We start from the raw sequence: 23,626 nt of genomic DNA on the forward strand, positions 1-23,626 counted from the left end.
AATAGGAGCCATTTTCAGTAGCTTGATAGCAGGATTAAGTCCAAATCTTCTTGTCAAGAAACCACTTGTTGATGAAGTTGTCACTGGGGAGTTGATAGACCAAAGTGCCTATTAGAGTGGGTCATGCTTTGGCACCAAGTGTTCTGACTAATTAAAGCATTGCATCATCCATGGACACTGGAGACTGCATTGGAAGGAGGCAGTGACCACAGTTTGGATATACCTCAGAGAATGCACTTTTTCCTGCCCTGCTTCATGAGTCAAAGGCTGGGACTGTAGTCCCAAGGCATCTCTAAGTAAGGCTGATCTAAAGAATATGTCACAATCCTTCCCTCAATGTAGCTCATGGCTCCAAGAAATTATACTCTAGAGAAACACCTGGCATTTTCATGTAGAAGCCTGTACATCAGGGAGTAAATACATTGGATTACTTTTTAATAAAGGCTTTTCTTTTTTTTTAAAGAACAGTTTTAAGTTCACAGCTTAATTGAAAGGAATGTACAGGTTTCTCATATACCCCTACCCTTACACATATGTAATATCTACCATTATCACCTTCTCCTAGAGTTGATTTGTTCCAAATTTGTTCCAAATGATGAACTTACATTGACACATAATAACCCAAATTCCGTAGTTTCCCTTAGGGTTCTCTCTTGTATATTTCACGAATTTGGAGAAAAGTATAATGATATGTGTCCATCATTATATCAATAGTATCATATAGAGTGTTTTCACTGCTCTGAAAATCCTCTGCATTTCATCTATTCAGCTATTCATTTCAGCTATTCCCACCAATTCATACTGAATTTATAAATTATGAGATAGAATAAAGACAATATATTTTTTTGAGTCCGTCTCTCAATGTAAGGAATCTGTCATAGTTTAAAGTACTTGCAGACAGTGCTTGCCATTATATGGTACCAGGTACTAGATTTACTAAGGATTCAAAGTCCTGGAAGTTAGTCTATTTGTAGAATTCTTTAACAAATCGATGAGAAAGTAAATATTATACATCTCTTCATCATTTAAACAACAGAATATATTATTCTACTTGACTAGGGTTTTGAATCCAGGCCATATGCAGTTGAACAAAGAACTCTGATATTATGCAATACTCTAATTAAGATCCTTCATTATAATGCCTCTTCTCCTAAATTCTAAAAGGTGTCTTTAACTGATGTCACCTTGCAGCAATATGGAAATGCTTTCATAAATATGTTCTTTAGTGATAGAAACATAATCATAAACCTCTTATCTAATTGTATAGATCAGATATTTTAATCATGTTTAATAAACAAGAATAAGTTTTTCTGCCTCAAAGAAATTATCTTTCCTTCACAGGACTCTGGATCACATTAGCATTGAAAAAATTATCTTAAAATAACAAGGAAAAGGAGGTTAAGAATTGACATTTTTAAACTGACATGAAAACTATGAACTCAGGTTGTTTTGAGGACTTTAATTTTATCTATGTTCTTAATCAAAAGAACAACAACAAAAGAGAACACACTTCTGTTTGATTCTCTGTGAATCATGTGGGAGTTTTTAGCTCTGTTCACAAATATTCTATTTGTCTTCTTTTTTGGCACATAACTAGATTGCACCTCTTTCCTTCTTACTGAAATTTATATTAGTTTGTAAATCTGAATATTGGCATATCCTGAAACCTATTAATTACCCTCCTAGGAAACATATTTTTATGTTCATAACTACCGTTCATAGTAGTCAGTCCAATATCTATTGACTGGATATTGAATAAATACATTTTGAAATAGTCCCACAGCAGAGTGTGATATACCAGTGGAAATGAATTTACAACTAAATTCAACAGCCGAAATAAAACATAGTTTTTTTGGATGAAAAAAATAAAAGCAAGTCCAAGAAGTCTGCATAAAGGATGTAAAGTTCTATAAAATTCAAAGCCAGGGAAAATATATATCGATAAATGTATTTTATTTTTAGGACAAAATTAAAATACTTCTTACTTTGAAGAAGAGGTGGGCAGCAAATAAGAAAGTGTTTAAAATGTTTAATTATGGGTAATATTTTAGTTCTTGAGATGGTAGTAAGCTTACTAGGATTCATTTTATTATTTGCTGCTAAGTCACTTCAGTCGTGTCTGACTCTGTGTGACCCCATAGATGGAAGCCCACCAGGCTCCCCTGTCCCTGGGATTCTCCAGGCAAGAACACTGGAGTGGGTTGCCATTTCCTTCTCCAATGTGTGAAAGTGAAAAGTGAAAGTGAATTCACTCAGTCGTGTCCGACCCTTAGTGACCCCACGGACTGCAGTCTACCAGGCTCCTCCATCCATGGGATTTTCTAGACAATGGTACTGGAGTGGCTTGCCATTGCCTTCTCTGTTTTATTATTTACATAAATGAAAAAAAAAGCAGTATGGAGTAGGAAATGGCAACCCACTCCAGTATTTCTGCTTGGAAAATTGCATGGATGAAAGAGCCTGGCAGGCTAGAGCCTATGGGAGTTACAAAGAATCGGACATGTCTGAGTGGACACACATGAGCTGATGTACATGCACAAAAAAGCAATAACATAAAAAGAATAAATGAAAGATGATAAAATTGTTTGGAAATGAATGAATTCTACAGTTGAAAACATATTATAAAAATGGATTTCTTCTACTGGTAGGTTCTGCTTCCTTTTTTGTAGACTTAATTTTTAATCAGACTGTCTCCATTATGGTAAACTTAGGCAGGAGTTCCCAGTCTACATTTTTGGCAATTCTATTAGGAAAAAAAGATAGTGACTTTTCTCAATAATAAATACAAATTATTTTAATAAGATGTTTTCCTTAATAAATGTCACTTTATTAGTTAGCAAAACAAATGAAATTGAGTTAGAAAAAGAAAAAAAGAGATTTGTACTCAGTGCTCTCATACCTTTCCATCCTCAGACTACTTGTTATAAATCTGTGGTTTCTAGTTGAAGGAAGGCTCCAGCGCACAGAAGACGATCTTGTTTCAAGCACCATGGTGCCTTCCCTAGATTGTACTTTTTTTGTTGTTGTTGTCTTTTTTTTTTTAATTTATTTATTTTAATTGGAGGCTAATTACTTTACATTATTGTATTGGTTTTGCCATACATTGACATAAATCTGCCCCGAGTGTACATGTGTTCCCCATCTTGAACCCCCCTCCCACCTCCACCCCATCCCATCCCTCTGGTTCATCCTAGTACACCAGCCCCGAGCAACCTTTATCATTCATGGAACCTGGACTGGCGGTTCGTTTCACATATGATAATACACATGTTTCAATGCCATTCTCCCAAATCATCCTAGATTGTACTTAAAAATAGTTTACAAGACATAGAGAATAAGAACAAAGGGGCACCCTAGAACACTGGGAGGAGAAGAGTAACTTCTTGGTGATCCACTTTATTATTATTATTATTTTTACCAAAGTCAATGTTTTCTTCTTCCTCTCCTCTGTCACCCTCCCTACCATCCATTTGAATTTTCCTCTTTTTCCCTGGTACCTTTGGTCAGCCTGGGTCACCTAATGCCTTTAAACCCTTTTCCATACTTGGTTCCTGAGTTTAAGGAGGGGCAGTTTACTCTTCTACTGGCTAAGAGGACAAACCAAAATGTAAACTTATTGCAACATTCAGGGTATTTCTGATGAGCAAAGAAAGGGAAATATTAGGGAATACTACTCTCTGTGATGCTAATATCTAACATCATTATGCCTTAAAATATTCCTTTTAGAATGTAATATTTTGTTCAGCATTTCATGAGAAGACTGTCTCCCAAAAGGGATGGAAAGCCTTGATGCTAATTTAGGGGGTTCTAACAGGTAAGCGACTGAACTGAACTGAACAGGTAAGTGACAGTCTACTCACATGATTGTAATGAGAGAGGAATCATGCAGAATAATTTAGCAAACTTGAAAATATATTTCCATATGTCTTTTTCCCCTTAAGAAGGAAGTAAAACTAATACAGATAGTGACTGTGGCACAAGCTTCTTGAATACCAACTTCTCCACATCCAAGTGAAAGTGAAAGTGAGGTCACTCAGTCGTGTCCGACTCTTTGTGACCCCATGGATTATAGCCTACCAGGTTCCTCCATCCATGGGATTTTCCAGGCAGGAATACTGGAGTGGGTTGCCATTTCTTTCTCCAAGAGATAGCTTTAAATGAAAGCTGTATATCACAGAAGAAAAGTGTTACTCTTTGCATGTTTCTAAAATGATATTTTAAGAATATAACTTGTAGTCCACATGCATCTGGATTTATTTTGAAACAGCGGATAACTACACCTGATGAAAGGTTCAGAAGAAACATAACAAAGTGGAGGTTAGGAAATGCAAAATGAAGGTGAAGGGTAATATGTCATATATGTGGGAAGGAAATTTCCATCTTTCTCTAATTTAGGCTTTTGAGGCATAAAGAACCTTTGGTAGATCTGTTCACCTTCCCACAGAGAAAGCTACATTTTTCATAGAAATTAAATGAATGTAGAGATTTTCCTAAAGATAAAAGTGAAAGATAAACAAATCAGGGAGGGTGGTATAGTTTAAGAGAGTCTTAAGGAAACCAAAGTTTTCACTGTGGCTTCCGCAATAAAATAGATTTGTCAAGTAGAAGGGCTTCCCTGGTGGCTCAGACCATAAAGAATCTGCCTGCAATGTGGAAGACCTGGGTTCGATCCCTCGTTTGGGAAAATTCCCTGGAGGAGGGTATGGCAACTTACTCCAATATTCTTGTCTGGAGAATTCTTGTGGATAAAGGAGGCTGGCAGGCTAGAGCCCATGGGGTCGCAAAGAGACAGACATGACTGAGGGATTAAGCACACACACAACCCTGTAAGGTAGAAGGATCAACATGACACCTTGTGTTTCACTTTCTTTTGTTTCACTTTCTTTTGTTCATCACCTTTTCTGTGTGATTTTCTTTCAGTTCATCTCTTTTAGCTCCCAGCTCAACATACTCTTTCTTTATTACTGTTTTGAGAAATTTAACCATTCTAAAATTGGCTAAACTTGTTTGAAAATTTAAAGATTCCTTTGAGAATTTGACTTCTGGGAAAAGTTGACATATGGTAATACAGAGAGACATATAGAAAAATATCCATTGATGTTAGAAGGTTAGGAAGAATATCAAGGCTGTCCTTGCATTCTTGAAGGGCCTAGGGTTCATGTGAAATGTGTATAAAAATCACAATGATCATCTTAGGCATGCCAAAGTTCTAAAATCTTACATAGCCAAGTGGTGCTGTTCTGAATACATGTTCTACTCCAGGTTGTGGAGCTGATTAAATTATTTAAAATTTATCTAATTTTGGAGACACCATAATGGCCTTCATAGAGTCCCTAAATCCTATTAGGTAAGTTAATCTTACTGAAGAATTTAGGTCTGCATAAAGTAGAATTGGTCTTTATGGGGTGGTCTCTGGCTCTTAGGGTGAGCTGATGGTAACTTTCTTGGAATAGGTTGATTATGCAGGTTTGGGGCAAGTTATTCTAAACAACTTGAAAGTAGATCCCTGCAGTCTATAGAATATCTCTTGTAGAAAACTAGTCTGTCTCCTGGCTGCTCTTTGGTAAGGTTACTTGCTGTTAGTGTCTGTGCCAGGGATGTTTTTAGCCCTGGTTTGGGAAAAAATGGGCTTCACTGGTGGCACAGATGGTAAAGAATCTGCCTGAAGTGCAGGAGACCCAGGTTCTGTCCCTGGTCACAAAGATCCACTGGAGAAGGAAATGGCTCCCACTTTCAGTATTCTTGCCTGGAAAATTCCATGAGTAGAGGAGCCTGGTGGGCTGCAGGCCAGGGGGTTGCAAAGAGTCAGACACAACTGATCGACTAACCCTTGGGGGGAAAAAGAGTCAGGAGAGATGTGTAAATAATTGTAAAATCAACTACTGTGGCATGCGGGGATGGATTGATGGGTGGGAGCTTTATTTTTAAGCCTTGTGAAATCATCTTTTATAGCCTGTATCCGGTTTAGAGGTTGTCATTAAGAATCATGTGCTGAGTATATAGCATGGTTGACATATTGTATTAAATGGTAGGAATAAAAAAAATAAAATAAAATTTATCTAATTTTGTTTTTTCAAACATATAAATTGGGAGCACATTTACCTGTTCACCATACCATACATACTATAAGATGGCCACAGTAAATTAATAATGTGAATCATTAATAATAATTAATAATGTTAATCAGAATAGTACTGAAACAATGAGATGACTATTACAAGAAGTAACTAAGAAAGTTCAGCTTAAAAATACTTATTAAGCATGTACATTGTACAAGGCATTGGGTTTGAATCTGGGGAGAGCAAAATACTGAAGACTTCTAAGATTATCCTTCTATGAAACAAGCTAAAGGCAGCTCACACAGTTTTGATTTTAATCCTAGTATGTGATAGCATAAGAAAAGCTAAAAAAGAAGCTTTAAAGAACTAGAGAATTTCCTTCATCCCAAAGCAATCGCTGATGGCTTTCATAAGAGATTACTTTTTAAAATTCAGTTCAATTCAGTTCAGTCGCTCAGTCGTGTCTGAATCTTTGCGACCCCATGAATCACAGCACGCCAGCCCACCCTGTCCATCACCAACTCCCGGAGTTCACTCAAACCCATGTCCATCGAGTCGGTGATGCCATCCAGCCATTTCATTCTCTGTCATCCCCTTCGCCTCCTGCCCCTAATCCCTCCCAGCATCAGGGTCTTTTCCAGTGAGTCAACTCGACGCATGAGGTGGCCAAAGTACTGGAGTTTCAGCTTTAGCATCAGTCCTTCCAGTGAACATCCAGGACTGATCTCCTTTAGAATGGACTGGTTGGATCTCCTTGCAGTCCTTTCGGATTCTCAAGAGTCTTCTTCAACTCCACAGTTCAAAAGCATAAATTCTTCAGCGATCAGCTTTCTTCACAGTCCAACTCTCACATCTATACATGACCACGGGAAAAACCATAGCCTTGACTAGACAGACCTTGGTTGGCAAAGTAATGTATCTGCTTTTTAATATGCTATCTAGGTTGATCATAACTTTCCTTCCAAGGAGCAAGCGTCTTTTAATTTCATGGCTGCAATCAGCATCTGCAGTGATTTTGGAGCCCAAAAATATAAAGTCTGACACTGTTTCCACTGTTTCCCCATCTATTTCCCATGAAGTGATGGGACCATATGCCATGATCTTTGTTTTCTGAATGTTGAGCTTCAAGCCAACGTTTTCACTCTCCTCTTTCACTTTCATCAAGTTCTGGTTTAGGAGAGGATTACAGTGTCTTAGGTAATCATCAAGAAATCTATCGATCTGAGCACACATCCCCCAAAGATCTGTTAATTCCAACTGAACTCTGTGCTCTGAGGTATGTTTTGTAGCAATGTTGTTCCTGATCTGTATATTAGACTTGATGGCATAGTCATTCCAGGTATGTCTTTCTTTAACAGTAGAAATAATGATGGAAACTGTAATAGATATAATGACAACCCAATTCAGACTTGAACACATCCCTTAAAACTTTCTCATTTTTCAGGAGGGAGAGCAGAAGCCCCATGAAACTAAGCAATTTATCTAGAGGTAAAGTACATCTTAAAATCAGATTTGCATAATTTTCATTTTCTTTCTCCTACACAGCATCTCTCGATAAGAGAGTTTGATATCAAATAGGGGTTCAAAAATTCATCTACACTCTCACTCTCCTTTTGTTTTTCCTCCTGAATTAAACAAAACATTTTATTCTCCGTTCAGAGATTCCTTAAGTTTAAGAGACATCAAATCATAGCAGTTTTTGAGAACTGTGAATAATATGTCTTGGTTATCATCTAAAAGAAACTGGTCATTTAAAATCAAACCTGGGGATTCTGTCTCCATTGTCCATCCAGCAAGGTCCAGGAGGAAAGCTTCTTTCTCCCAGAATCAAGATCCACCTCAAAGAATTTCTTCCTCCACATTCTGAACCTTTCAAACATACTAACACCTCATTTTCTTTTGCAAGTCAAGCATTTTCCTACTCATATGTCATTAGTATCCATCTAATAGTCTGGTTTGCACGCACTTCATCATTATATTATCATCTTAAAAATTTTATTCTCCCCCTATTTCTAAGAACATTGTCTTGCAACTATATCACAAGTATTCAAAATATAGACATTTGATAAAATTCTATCTTTTTCAGAAACCTTCAATGTTCGTTTTAGAATTGAAAAATCTCACCAATATTGACCACAGCTTGGCTTTTGCTTTATTTTTCTATCACTCCTGACATAATTTGGATGTAACTATCCAAAACAAAGTTAACTGTGGTGACTTAAGAATTGCTTTGTGAATAATTGGTTTCAGAGAATCCCTGAGTCCAGAAACTCAAAAATTGGTAGATTTTTATTGTTCCTGGTCTGTCTCTCACCAACTGAAATCTGCCATTTTGCAGTACTGTTGGCAACAAATTCTGTCTTCTCTACTTCTTATATGGTCATTTTAAAGAGAGTGATACAAAATGTTAATGACTCTGGGGAAAACTTTTCTCCCAAAGTACCCTCTATAATCAGAACCACTTCAGAGAACATTGAGCTTCAATTTCCAGATGTCTTTTCAGTTTTCTGAAAAAAAAGAAAAAAAAAGAAAAAAAGAAATGTTGAAAAGCTTTTAACTTATTAAAGTTAAAAACCAACACAACATTGTAAAGCAACTATATTCCAATAAAAAAAAATTAAAAAACAATCAATTTCTGCATTTAGAACAATGACACTATTCCAAAGCAGTTCAGTAAACAGATATAAGATTATTTTGTGGAGGTTTATCTTGTTCAGTGGAAAAGGAGATCAGTCCTGGGTGTTCATTGGAAGGATTGATGTTGAACCTGAAACTCCAATTCTTTGGCCACCTCATCCGAAAAGTTGACTCACTGGAAAAGAATCTGATGCTGGGAGGGATTGGGGGCATGAGGAAAAGGGGACGACAGAGAATGAGATGGCTGGATGGCATCACCGACTCGATGGACATGAGTTTGAGTGAATTCCGGGAGTTGGTGATGGACAGGGAGGCCTGGAGTACTGTGATTCATGGGGTCGCAAAGAGTTGGACACGACTGAGCGGCTGAACTGAACTGAACTGATGTATATATACATATATGTAATACGATTTACGTGGTATTTAATATAAACATGTTTATTAGATATCTTTTTGGAGGTATTTCTCTGTTGAATTTTAAGTATTTTTAAAGCATTTTTTAAAATTTGTTTATTTTAATTATTGTATTGGTTTTGCCATACATTGACATGAATCTGCCCCGGGTATACATGTGTTCCCCATCTTGAACCCTCCTCCCACCTCCCTCCCCATCCCATCCCTCTGGTTCATCCCAGTACACCAGCCCCGAAGTTTTCCTGCTTTTAAAAGTTTCTTTTGATTGGAAAATAGTATATTCCGTAGTATTATCACCAGTTTTTCTTTTTTAATATAGTTTCTGGTGATTTCTGGAGAAACTGGTGGGAACAAATTCACTTCCAACCTATACTTGGAATAATCATAGTGCAGGCTTTCATTCTTTTACCTTTTGATTGCAAACTGTTATGGTTGACTCTTGACCACGGATATTCTTTCTTACTCCTCTTGTACTTCTACTCCATTCTTTCTTTACCTTCTTTCTTCTCCCTACTTTCATCTCACCTCCTTCTTTATTTATAGTAAAATGTCAAAAAGCAACTAGTTCATAGTTTTATGGAGAACTTGTGAGCTGCCCATTGCAGCTGATTTCTTTATCTCACTGAAGCTTTTAATAGACACCATGGATTCATTTTCCAAGCAATTTGTAAACAGGACAGGGAAAGATGTACATATTCATCAAATTTTCTTTTCCATGAGACAAAGTTCACCACACAGTGGGCCATTTTCTCTGCAATTTCTGGCCATGTACTCATCCTGTAGCTGTAGCAGAGCACCAGGGGCATTCATAGTAGCAGGAGGGAGTTTGATGGGAAACTTCTGAGCGTATTTAAGATCCACTCATGTCACGCAGTATATACCCCCTCATCAGCAACAAGGACTCTCTGGGGAAGAACTCCAGGAAATTTTCAGTGTTTTTCTTTCACTTTCTGCCTTGTGTGTGTAAGCTATCTATTGCTATATGTTGGCAAACAGAGCTAAGTCAAAAATCAGTGGCTTACCACCACAAAATTTGATCCCGAAATTAATAGTTTAAAAATCGTAACACCACAACTTGAAGGCTTAAAATAAAAACACTTTATTTGGTCATAATTCTGAACTTTTCCTTGGATTCACCTGGGTGGTTGTTCCACTGATGCTTTCTGGCAGCATTCTGATAGCCTGAATGGAATAGATGCTCCAAGATGGCCTCCTTCATATGCCTTTCAGTCAGCTTAAGTACTTCAGCTCTCTCTCATTCTCCAGTAGCATTGGCAGGGCTCTCTCACACCATGGCTGTTTCAGGGCAGTAGTTGTTTCACTAAAGCTAAATCTTCAAGGTCTCTCATTCTAAGCTTCAGGAATCATACAATATCACTTTTTCCACATTCTGCTCATGTATTTAAAAATTTACATGAAATACTGTTACTGAGGGATTCCCAGATGGCTCAATAGTAAAATAATTCATTTGCCAATGTTGGAGACAGAGACGTAGGTCTGGTCCTGGGTCTGGAAGATCCTCTGGAGGAGGAAATGGCAACCCACTCCAGTGTTCTTGCCTGTTAAATCCCACAGACAGAGAAGCCTGGTGGGCTAGTGTAGGAGTCACAAAGAGTTGGATATTACTAAGCTTGTATACATTTTTACTGACCCTTTGAGTCAGACTCCAACAGGGGTCTCCCTGTCCTTGTTGTTCAAGCCAATAGAATTAGAGGAGCTCAGTTCAGAAGCATAGGACACGAAACTGTGTTCCTTGAGCAAAGAATGAGAGGAATGAGCTGGTTCCAGAGCAGCGGTCCCCAGCCTCTTGGATCTAATGCCTAATGATCTGAGATGGAGTTGATGTGATAATAATAGAAATAGCGTGCAAATAACTGCAATGTGCTTGAATTCTTTGGAAACCATTCCCTAGTCCCCAATCTCATTATTTATGAAAAATCTGTCTTCCATGAAGGTGGTTCCTGGTGTCAAAAATTTGGGGAACCACTGCTAGAGCACAGTATCTCCCTGACAGACAGACTGTGGGCAGGGCTGCTGAGGCTGCCAGTGTAGAGGATGCAGAGTTCTTGTGGGAACATCCAGATGTGTTGCTCCACTTGCACTCACCTGAACACCGCCATCTTGAATCTCTGAGTTGTGCTTGGTCCTTCTGCCTACATCCTTGAGCAGAGCCGGCACAGCCCTTCAGCAGAGGAACTCTGGTCTGAAGCACCAGCAGGAAGCTTCTGCACGTGGCAGCCTGTGAGCAAGTGAAACAGGATGAGACACAAAGGAAAAGAGAAAGGTTAGTTTTGTTTTTAACACTGCTTCTAATGTTACTGCCAGGGACTTCCTAATGGGCTTTGCTGGTGAAAAATCCCTCCTCTGTCTGGCTTCTTACGCTTGAGGGATGCGGAGGGGTGACAGTCTGTCTCTGTAATTGTTTCCTGCTGATTCCAGGCATCATCATAGCACTGTGCAAAGGAGCAGACTTTCCTCTCAGCCACCATTACATATGTTTGGTGTTACCAAGCTTCAGTCCTAAACGTTCGTCTTCATGAAATGGACCCCAGTTTTCTAAACTTTTGGAAGAAAAGGACACTGGACACTTTCAGAAACATGAAAGAGTAAAAGTATCTAGGTTTGCTGTGGGCAAATATGCCCTGATGTCCAGCTTCACTGGCCGGGTCTGAATGTCTCTGGTCAGGCTTTGGTTGTTTTATGAAAGAGAAGCTTCGGGTCAGAGAGGTTCAGAGGTTTAGTCAAGGAGGCCATTGTCACAGGTCGTTTCTCTGGAGGTTGAGGCTTGGGACCCCCGCCCCATTCATTTGAACACCATGAAGTGATCACAGCAACTTCAGCATGGAACGTGTGGTTAGGATCACCACGTGGGATTGTTCTACCCAGGAGTGAGCTGGTCTTGCAAGTTGGTGGTTTTCCTGATTTTTAGACGCCCCCAGGCTTCTGGCCAGAAAAGATAGTGGGCTAGGTCAGGGCAGCACCAAGTTACCATGTTTTGTGAAAGTTTTCACAGATTCTCCTACCTGGAGGACACACTTGAACTGTTCCATTTCAAGGTATTTAGGGTGTCCATTCCCTCAGGCTAGAGGAATGTGTCTACAATATAGGACTTCAAATGAATTTAATTTTAACTTATCCTCTGGAGCTAAGCACATGTAAAGAAGGGTAGTCAGAAGCCAATTTCTTTTTTATTTTAGATTTATTGAGGTATACTTCGGGCAAGAATCCCTTAGAAGAAATGGAGTAGGCATCATGGTCAGCAAAAGACTCCGAAATGCAGTACTTGGATGCAACTTTAAAAATGACAGAATGATTTCTGTTCATTTCCAAGGCAAACCATTCAATATTACAGTAATCCAAGCCTATGCTCCAACCAGTAATGCTGAAGAAGCTGAAGTTGAAAGGTTCTATGAAGACCTACAAGACCTTTTAGAGCGAACACACAAAAAAGATGTCCTTTTTGTTATAGGGGGCTGGAATGCAAAAGTAGGAAGTCAAGAAACACCTGGAGTAACAGGCAACTTTGGCATTGGAGCAAGGAATGAAGCAGGGCAAAGGCTAATAGAGTTTTGTCAAGAGAACGCACTGGTCATAGCAAACACCCTCTTCCAACAACAAAAGGGAAGACTCTACACATGGACATCACCAGATGGTCAACACCGAAATCAGATTGATTATATTCTTTGCTGCCAGAAATAGAGAAGTTCTATACAGTTAGCAAGAACAAGACCAGGAGCTGACTGTGGCTCAGATCATGATCTCCTTATTGTCAAATTCAGACTTAAAGAAAATAGGGAAAACCACTAGGCCACTCAGATATGACCTAAATCAAATCCCTTATGAATATACAGTGGAAGGGAGAAATAGATTTAAGGGACTAGATCTGATAGATAGAGTGCCTGATGAGCTATGGACGGAGGATCGTGACATTGTACAGGAGACAGGGACCAAGACCATCCCCATGGAAAAGAAATGCAAAACAGCAAAATGGCTGTCTGAGGAGGCCTTACAAATAGCTGTGAAAAGAAGAGAAGTGAAAAGCAAAGAAGAAAGGGAAAGTTATAAGCATCTGAATGCAGAGTTCCAAAGAATAGCAAGGAGAAATAAGAAAGCCTTCCACAGTGATCAATGCAAAGAAATAGAGGAAAACAACAGAATAAAAAAAAAACAAGAGATCACTTCAAGAAAATTAGAGATATCAAGGGAACATTTCATGCAAAGATGGGCTCGAAAAAGGACAGAAATGGTATGGACGTAATAGAAGCAGAAGATATTAAGAAGAGGTGGCAAGAACACACGGAAGATCTATAAAAAAAATATCTTCACAACCAAGATAATTATGACGGTGTGATCACTCACCTGGCGCCAGACATCATGGAATGTGAAGTCAAGTGGGCCTTAGAGAGCATCACTAGGAACAAAGCTAGTGGAGGTGATGGAATTCCAGTTGAGCTATTTCAAATCCTAAAAGATGATGCTGTGAAAGTGCTGCACTTAATATGCCAGCAAATATGGAAAACTCAACAGTGCCCACAGGACTGGAAAAGGTCAGTCTTCATTCCAATCCCAAAGAAAGGCAATGCCAAAGAATGCTCAAACTACCGCACAATTGCACTCATCTCACACGCTAGTAAAGTCATGCTCAAAATTCTCCAAGCCAGGCTTCAGCAAAATGTGAACCGTGAACTTCCAGAGGTTCAAGGAGGTTTAGAGAAGGCTGAGGCACCAGAGATCAAATTGCCAACATCCGCTGGATCATGGAGAAAGCAAGAGAGTTCCAGAAAAATATCTATTTCTGCTTCATTGACTATGCCAAAGCCTTTGACTGTGTGGATCACAATAAATTGTGGAAAATTCTGAAAGAGATGGGAATACAAGACCACCTGACCTGCTTCTTGAGAAACCTGTATGAAGGTCAGGAAGCCACAGTTAGAAGTGGACATGGAACAACAGACTGGTTCCAAATAGGAAAAGGAGTACGTCAAGGTTGTATATTGTCAACCTGCTCATTTAACTTATAAGCAGAGTACATCCTGAGGAACGCTGGGCTGGAGAAAGCACAAGCTGGAATCAAGATTGCCTGGAGAATTATCAATAACCTCAGTCAGATATGCAGGTGACACCACCCTTATGGCAGAAAGTGAAAAAGAACTAAAAAGCCCCTTGATGAAAGTGAAAGAGGAGAATGAAAAGGTTGGCTTGAAGCTCAACATTCAGAAAACGAAGATCATGGCATCTGGTCCCATCACTTCATGGGAAATAGATGGGGAAACAGTGGAAACAGTGTAACGCTTTATTTTTCTGGTCTCCAAAATCAGTGCAGATGCTGATTGCAGCCATGAAATTAAAAGTCGCTTACTCCTTGGAAGGAAAGTTATGCCCAACATAGATAGTATATTAAAAAGCAGATACATTACTTTGCCAACAAAGGTCCGTCTAGACAAGGCTATGGTTTTTCCAGTGGTCATGTATGGATGTGAGAGTTGGACTGTGAAGAACGCTGATCACTGAAAAATTGATGCTTTTGAACTGTGGTGCTGGAGAAGACACTTGAGAGTCCTTTGGACTGCAAGGAGATCCAATCAGTCCATTCTAAATGAGATCGATCCTGGGTATTCATTGGAAAGAATGATGCTAAAGCTGAAACTCCAATACTTTGGCCACCTCATGCGCTGAGTTGACTTACTGGAAAAGTCTCTGATGCTGGGAGGGATTGGGGTCGGGAGGAGACGGGGATGACAGAGAATGAGATGACTGGATGTCATCACCGACTCGATGGACGTGAGTTTGAGTGAACTCCGGTAGTTGGTGATGTACAGAGAGGCCTGGCGTACTGTGATTCATGGGGTCAAAAAAGTCGGACACGACTGAGCGACTGAACTGAACTTAACTGAGGTGATTTACAATTTTGGTTTAATTTCTTCTCTTTTGCAGAGTGATTCAGTTATAGATACATAGTTGTTATATATATATATATATATTTGTGTGTGTGTGTGTGTGTGTTTATATATATGCTGGGCTGTAGGAAGCACAAGCTGGATTCAAGATTGCCGGGAGAAATATCAATAACCTGAGATATGCAGATGACACCACCTTTATGGCAGAAAGTGAAGAGGAACTAAAAAGTCTCTTGATGAAAGTGAAAGAGGAGAGTGAAAAGGTTGGCTTGAAGCTCAACATTCAGAAAACTAAGATCTGACATCATGTCTCATCACTTCATGGGAAATAGATGAGGAAAAAGTGGAAACAGTGTCAGACTTTATTTTTTTGGGTTCCAAAATCACTGCGGATGCTGATTGCAGCCATGAAATTAAAAGACGCTTACTTCTTGAAAGGAAAGTTATGACCAACCTAGATAGCATATTAAAAAGCAGAGACATTACTTTGCCCACCAAGGTCTGACTAGTCAAGGCTATGGTTTTTCCAGTGGTCATGTATGTATGTGAGAGTTGGACTGTGAAGAAAGCTGATCACCAAAGAATTGACGCTTTTGAACTGTGGTGCTGGAGAAGACTCTTGAGAGTCCCTTGGACTGCAAGGAGATCCATCGAATCCATTCTAAAGGAGATCAGTCCTGGGTGTTCATTGGATGGATTGATGCTAAACTGAAACTCCAATATTTCGGCTACCTCATGTGAAGAGTTGACTCATTGGCAAAGACTCTGATGCTGGGAGGGTTTGGGGACAGGAGGAGAAAGGGATGACAGAGAATAATATGGCTGGATGGCATCACCGACTCTGTTGACATGAGTTTGAGTGAACTCCGGGATTTGTTGATGGACAGGGAGGCCTGGTATGCTGTGATTCATAGGGTCGCATAGAGTCAGACACGACTGAACAACTGAACTGAACTGAACTGATATATATATCCTCTGTCCATGGGATTTTCCAGGCAATAATACTGAAGTTGGTTGCCATTTCTTTCTCTAGTGGTACACTCCCAGACCCAGAGATCGAACCTGCATTGCCTGCATTGTTGGTAGATTCTTTACTACTGAGCCACCAGGGAAACCCACATATATACCAAGAATATGAATAAATATTTAAGATGTTCCCTGTCCCAGGCTCTAAAATTTCTTTAAGGGTATCAGCTCCACCTTTTGGACAGATGTCCTTGTGGATAACCTTTTTCCTTCTCTGACTTGGGTCTGGAAGGTTACTGCATATCCCACCAGCTTTTTTCCTTCTTTTGTAAACCTGTTCCTATCTGGGAACCATCCCTTTTTGGAGTTTCAAGGAGGCTCATTTCCTAGGTCAGGACAACTAGAATAGATCATGCCTTTGGTCTCTATATAATCATGTTCCATGTGCCCTATTTCTGTGGGTAGCAGGGTGGCAAGATTTACCTTGTGACAATTTTTGTATGTGTGACTTTTTTTTTTCCCTTGGTAGCCACTAGGATGTCTGAAAGGGTAGCCTGAATGTGAGTCAGCCTTCTGGGGGATATAGCCCTCCTGTTCCCTTAAAATTGACTAAAGTATGAACCTGCCGTGGAGCCCATATATTGATTGGTTAATCAAGTGTTAACTTTTCAACCTCCCCTAGAAGAGTTGTGGGAGCAGATACTCTTAAGCAAGGAGGCCACCCCACTAAGGGACTCTACGGACCATAACCTGCCAGGCTCCTCTGTCCATGGGGTTCTCCAGGCAAAAGTACTGGAGTGGGTTGCCATGCCCTCCTCCAGGGGATCTTCCTGAACCAGGGATTGAATACACATCTCTTACATTTCCTACATTGGCAGGTGGGTTCTTCACTACTAGTACCACCTGGAAAGCCTGTTTATCTATATTTTTGGCTCTGCCAGGTCTTGGCTTCAGCATGTGGCATCTAGCCACCTGACCAGGGGTCAAGCCCACACCTCCTGCATTGAGAGTGTGAAGTATTAGTCATCAGACTAGGGAAAGCCTTGCTGGGCCTATCATTTTTCATCTATTTGAACCTCAGCTTTTGAGGGTAGTGGAAAGGACCTGCCATTTCTGACCGTTCGAGAACATTCTGTCTCCTAGTATCCCTCTTGTTGGCATGGTGCACTGGTTTGCTCTGGTTTGCTCTCCCTCAGAAGGAGCAGAGGTCAGGTACCTTTACCAGAGCCGAGAATCTCTGTGGGCATTAGTGTAGATTCCTGTGTTGATCAGTTGACATTAGAGGGCACCAGTCAGTGGGCAGACTTGAGTGTGGGTCGTTTTCTTTCTCTGACATTTCTTCCTCTACATACTGGTTATTAAATTCCAGGTAGTCAAAGCATTCCCTTCCAATGTCTCAGGGTTAGTGGCAGTATAAATTCAGATGCCTTCCCTGTGGTGCTCTAGGAATGCTGAAGAATTTTCTATTGGCTCCTGATTTTCTTCATCTTATTACAAATGACAGGTTTATTTCCTGCTGCCAGCATTCCCTTTAAGATCATACTTTTATAATGGGTCAACCTCCTCTCCATTGTCTCGATAGTCCCAGTTGAGATTGTAATCTGGACCACTTGATTCCAAGGTCTGAAAATAGTTTGGCTTGCATTTTGTTCTCTTTACCTGCTTCTTCTTGGACTCAAAACAAGCCAACAGCAGCAAAAATAAAAACACCATTTGTTCCCCCATTAGGAAAATATTAAGAAAGCTCTGGATGTCAGTCCAGGTGGGGTCATGGGTCTGAAAGATTCACTTAATCAGATTCGCATCTCACACGCTAGCAAAGTAAGGCTCAAAATTCTCCAAGCGAGGCTTCAACAGTACATGAACCAAGAATTTCCAGATGTTCAAGTTGGATTTAGAAAAGGCAGAGGAACCAAAGATCAAATTGCCAACATCTGTTGGATCATCGAGAAAGCAAGAGGGTTCCAGAAAAACATCTACTTCTGCTTTGTTGACTAAGCCAAAGCCTTTGATTGTGTATATCACAACAAACTGGAAAATTCTTAAAGGAGATAGGAATACCAAGTCACCTGACCTGCCTCCTGAGAGATCCGTATGCAGGTCAAGAAGCAATGGTTAGAAATGGACATGGAACAATGGACTGGTTCCAAATTGGGAAAGGAGTACATCAAGCCTGTATATTATTAGCCTGTTTACTTTACTTAAATGACGGTTCATCATATGAAATGCTGGGTTGGATGAGCAAAAGCTGGATTCAAGATTGCCAGGAGAAATAGCAATAACCTCAGATATGCAGATGACAGCACTCTTATGTCAGATAGCAAAGAAGAACTAAAGAACCACTTGATGAAGGTGAAAGAGGAGAGTGAAAAAAAAAAACTGGCTTAAAACTCAACGTTCAAAAAACAAAGATCATGATATCCAGTTCTATCACTTCATGGCAAATAGATGGGGAAACAATGGGAACAGTGAGAGACTATTTTCTTGGGATCCAAAATCACTGCAGATGGTGACTGCAGCCATGAAATAAAAAGGTGCTTGCTTACCAAACTAGACAGCTTATTAAAAGCAGAGACATTTCTTTGCCACAAAGTTCTGTCTAGTCAAAGCTATGGTTTTTCCAGTTGTGGTGTATGGATGTGAGAATTGGACTACAAAGAAAACTGAACACCGAATAATTGATGCTTTTCAACTGTGATGTTGGAGAAGACTTTTGAGAGTCCCTTGGACTGCAAGGAGATCAAACCAGTCAGTCCTACAGAAAATCAGTCCTGAATATTCATTGGAAGGACTTATGATGAAACTGAAGCTCAAATACTTTGGCTACCTGATGCGAAGAACTGACACTTTGGAAGAGACCCTGATGCTGGGAAAGATTGAAGGCAGGCGGAGAAGGGGATGGCAGAGAATGAGATGGTTGGATGGCGTCACTGACTCGATGGACATGAGTTTGAGCGAGCCCTGGGAGTTGGTGATGAACAGGGAAGCCTGGCAAGCTGCAGTCCATGGGGCTGCAAAGAATCAGATATGATGAAGTGACTGAATGGAAATGAGGGGCCAATTTTCCCCATCTCCCAATTAGTATAGATACAAGTTCTATTGCATAGGAAGATGAAGATGAAATGCTTTTAAATGCTGCAATTTACTTTTAATGTAGTTGTTTAAAATTTTGAATTTTACTTGATCTTATTGCAGTTTACTTTTTCTTTTTTTCCCTTTATAACTTTCTCTCCTGTATTCTTTTCGGTTTAGTAGGTGTTTTTGTCTACCATTAAATTCTATCTTCTCTATTTACGTATTTTAAACAGATTTTATTTTTTAGAGTAGCTTTAGGTTTGTAGCAGAATTGAGGAAAAGATATAGAGATCATCCATGTACCTCCCTGTCCCACTCATGCATCGCCTGCTCCATTGTTTTCAATATTTATTTTTATGTATTTATTTATTCAGCTGCACTGGGTCTTATCTGAGGCATGTGGGATTTTTAGCTGTGGCATGAAAATTCTTTGCTTAGTTGCAGAACGTGTAATCCAATTCCTTGACTATGGATTGAACCCAGGGCCCCTTCATTGGGAATGTTGAGGCTTAACCCCTGGACCATAAGGGAAGTCCTCTCCTCCACATTGTTAACCTTCCACAAAAGTGATGTATTTGCTCAATTGATGAACTTAAGTTGACACATCATTATCACCCAAAATCCAGAGTTTACATTAGACTTCACTATTGGTGATGTACATCATATGGGTTGACAAATGTACAATGACATGTATCTATCACTATAGTACCACCCAGATGGTTTCAGTGTTCTAAATGTCCTCTGTGCTCCAACTATTGATCCCTCCAAACACTTGAATCCTTGGCAACCACTGAACATTTTACTGTCTCCAGAGGTTTTTATTTTCCTCCAGAATATCTTGTCATTGTACAGTGCATAACCTTTTAACATTGGTTTCTTTTACTTAAGACTATGCATATAAGATTTCTTCTTGTTAGTTTATGCTTTTCCAGTTTATTTCTTTTTAGTGCTGAATAATATCCATTTGTCTGGATAAACCAGATTAACGATTTACTGAGCATGGCCCCGCCAATCAGAACAAGACCCAGTTTCCCCCTCAGTCAGTCTCTCCCACCAGGAAGGTTTCATAAGCCTCTTATTATTCTCCATTAGAGGGCAGACAGACTTAAAACCACAATCACAGAAAACTAACCAATCTAATCACATGGACCACAGCCTTGTCTAACTCAATGAAACTATGAGCCATGCCATGTAGGGCTACCCAAGACAGATGGGTCATGGTGGAGAGTTCAGACAAAATGTGATCCACTAGAGAAGGTAATCAGAGAAGGCAATGGCACCCCACTCCAGTACTCTTGCCTGGAAAATCCCGTGGGTGGAGGAGCCTGGAAGGCTGCAGTCCTTGGAGTCACTGAGGGTCGGACACAACTGAGGGACTTCTCTTTCACTTTTTACTTTCATGCATTGGAGAAGGAAATGGCAACCCACTCCAGTGTTCTTGCTTGGAGAATCCCAGGGATTGGAGAACCTGGTGGACTGCCGTCTACAGGGTCACACAGAGTCGGACACGAATGAAGTGACTTAGCAGCAGCAGAGAAAGGAATGGCAAAGCACTTCAGTATTCTTGCTTTGAGAACCCCATGAACAGTATGAAAAGACAAAAAGATAGGATTGAAAGATGAACTTCCCAGGTCAGTAGGTGCCCAATATGCTATCGGAGATCAATGGAGAAATAACTCCAGAAAGAATAAAGAGATGGAGCCAAAGCAAAAAACAACACCCACTGTGGATGTGACTGCTGATAGAAGCAAGGTCCGATGCTGTAAAGGGCGATATTACATAGGAACCTAGATTGTTAGGTTCATGAATCAAGGCAAATTTGAAGTGGTCAAACAGGAGATGGCAAGAGTGAACATTGACATTTTAGAAATCAGTGAACTAAAATGGACTGGAATGGGTGAATTTAATTCAGATGATGACCATTATATCTAGTAGTGTGGGCAAGAACCCCTTAGAAGAAATGGAGTAGAAATCGTAGTCAACAAAATAGTCCAGAATACACTACTTGGATGCAATCTCAAAAATGACAGAATGAGCTCTGTTCGTTTCTAAGACAAACCATTCAATATCATGGTAATGCAAGTCTATGCCCCAATCAATAATACTGAAGAAGTTGAAGCTGAATGGTTCTATGAAGACCTACAAGAACTTATAGAACTAACATCCAAAAAAGGCGTCCTTTTCATGATAGGGGACTGGAATGCAAAAGTAGAAAGTCAAGAAACACCTGGAGTAACGGGCAAATTTGGCCTTGGAGTACAGAATGAAGCAGGGCAAAGGCTATTATAGTTTTGAAAAGAGAATGCACTGGTCATAGCAAACACCCTCTTTCAACAATACAAGAGAAGACTCTACACATGGAAATTAACAGATGGCCAACAACGAAATCAGATTGATTATATTCTTTGCAGCCAAAGATGGAAAAGCACTATACAGTCAGGGAAAAAAAAAAAAAAACAGGAGCTGAATGTGGCTCAGACCATGAACTCCTTATTGCCAAATTCAGACTTAAATTGAAGAAAATAGAAAAAAAAAAAAACTGGACCATTCAGGTATGACTTAAATCAAATCCCTAACAATTATACAGTAGAAGTGAGAAGTAGATTTAAGGACTAGATCCAATAGACAGAGTGCCTGATGATCTATGGATGGAGGTTCATGACATTGTACAGGAGCGAGGGATCAAGAGCATCTCCAAGAAAAAGAAATGCGTAAAAGCAAAATGATTGTCTGAGGAGGCCTTACAAATAGCTGTGAAAAGAAGAGAGATAAAAAGCAAAGGAGAAAAGGAAAGATATGCCCATTTCAATGCAGAATTTCAAAGAATAACAAGGAGAGATAAGAAAGACTTCCTCAATGATCAATGCAAAGAAATAGAGGAAAAAAATAGAATGAGAAAGACAACAGATCTCTTGAAGAAAATTAGAGATACCAAGGGAGCATTTCATGCAAAGATGGGCTAAATTAAGGTCAGAAATATTATGGACCTGACAGAAATGTTATGGACCTAATAAAAGCAGAAGATATTAAGAAGAGATGGCAAGAATACACAGTAGAACTGTACACAAAAGATCTTCACGACCCAGATAATCATGATGGTGTGATCATTCACACTCACCTATGGCCAGACATCCTGAAATATGATGTCAAGTGGGCCTAAGGAAGCATCACCATGAACAAAGCTAGTGGAGGTGATGGAATTCCAGTTAAGCTATTTCAATTCCTGAAAGTTGATGCTGTTAAAGTGCTTTACTCAATATGCCAGCAAATTTGTAAACTTAGCAGTAGCCACAGGACTGAAAAAGGTCAGTCTTCATTCGATTCCCATAGAAAGGCAGTGCCAAAGAATGCTCAAACTACCACACAGTTGCACTCATCTTACACGCTAGTAAAGTCATGCTCAAAATTATCCAAGCCAGGCTTCAGCAATACAGGAACCGTGAATTTCTAGATGTTCAAGCTGGTTTTAGAAAAGGCAGAGGAACCAGAGATCAAATTCCCAACATCCTCTGGATCATCAAAAAAGGAAGAGAGTTCCAGAAAAACATCTATTTCTGCATTATTGACTATGCAAAACCTTAGATTGTGGATCACAGTAAACTGTGGAAAATTCTTCAAGAGAAAGGAATACCAGACTACATGACGGGTCTCTTGAGAAATGTGTATGAAGGTCAGGAAGCAGCAGTTAGAACTGGACATGGAATCATAGACTGATTCCTAATAGGAAAAGGAGTACGTCAAGGCTGTATAGTGTCATCTTGCTTATTTAACTTGTATGCAGAGTACATCATTAGAAACGCTGGGTTGGAAGAAGCACAAGCTGGAATAAAGATTGCCGAGAGATATATCAATAAACTCAGATATGCAGATGACACCACCCTTATGGCAGAAAGTGAAGAACTAGAGCCTCTTGATGAAAGTGAAAGAGGAGAGTGAAATAGTTGGCTTAAAGCTCAACATTCAGAAAACAAAGATCATGGCATCTGGTCCCATCACTTCATGGAGAATAGACAGAGAAACAGTGGAAATAGGGGCAAATTTTATTTTTTTGTGGGGGCTCCAAAATCACTGCAGATGGTGCCTGCAGCCATAAAATTAAAAGACGCTTACTCCTTGGGAGAAAAGCTATAACCATCCTAGACAGCATATTAAAAAGCAGAGATGTTACTTTGCCAGCAAAGGTCCGTCTAGTCAAGGCTATGGTTTTTCCAGTGGTCATGTATGGATGTGAGAGTTGGACTATAAAGAAAGCTGAATGCTGAAGAATTGATGCTTTTGAACTGTGGTGTTGGAGAAGGCTCTTGAGAGTCCCTTGGACTTCAAGGAGATACAACCAGTCCATCCTAGAGGAGACCAGTCCTGGGTGTTCTTTGGAAGGACTGATGCTGAAGCTGAAACTCCAATACATTGGCCAAATCATGTGAAGAGTTGACTCATTGGAAAAGACCCTGATGCTGGGAGGGATTGGGGGCAGGAGGAGAAGGGGACGACAGAGGATGAGATGGCTGGATGACATCAACAACTCGATGGACATGAGTTTGAGTGAACTCTGGGTGTTGGTGATGGACAGGGAGGCCT

The 23,626-nt window shown here is 39.9% G+C and overlaps 1 pseudogene; it reads right to left on the reverse strand.

Annotated features, from left to right (window-relative positions):
* LOC129557401 (frizzled-3-like) overlaps positions 1-23,626 on the reverse strand; it is a 929,688-nt pseudogene that overhangs the window by 582,632 nt on the left and 323,430 nt on the right.

Source organism: Moschus berezovskii, chromosome 26, assembly GCF_049115385.1.
Source record: "Moschus berezovskii isolate FMDL1 chromosome 26, NW_MosBer_1.0, whole genome shotgun sequence".
Classification (NCBI taxonomy): domain Eukaryota; kingdom Metazoa; phylum Chordata; class Mammalia; order Artiodactyla; family Moschidae; genus Moschus; species Moschus berezovskii.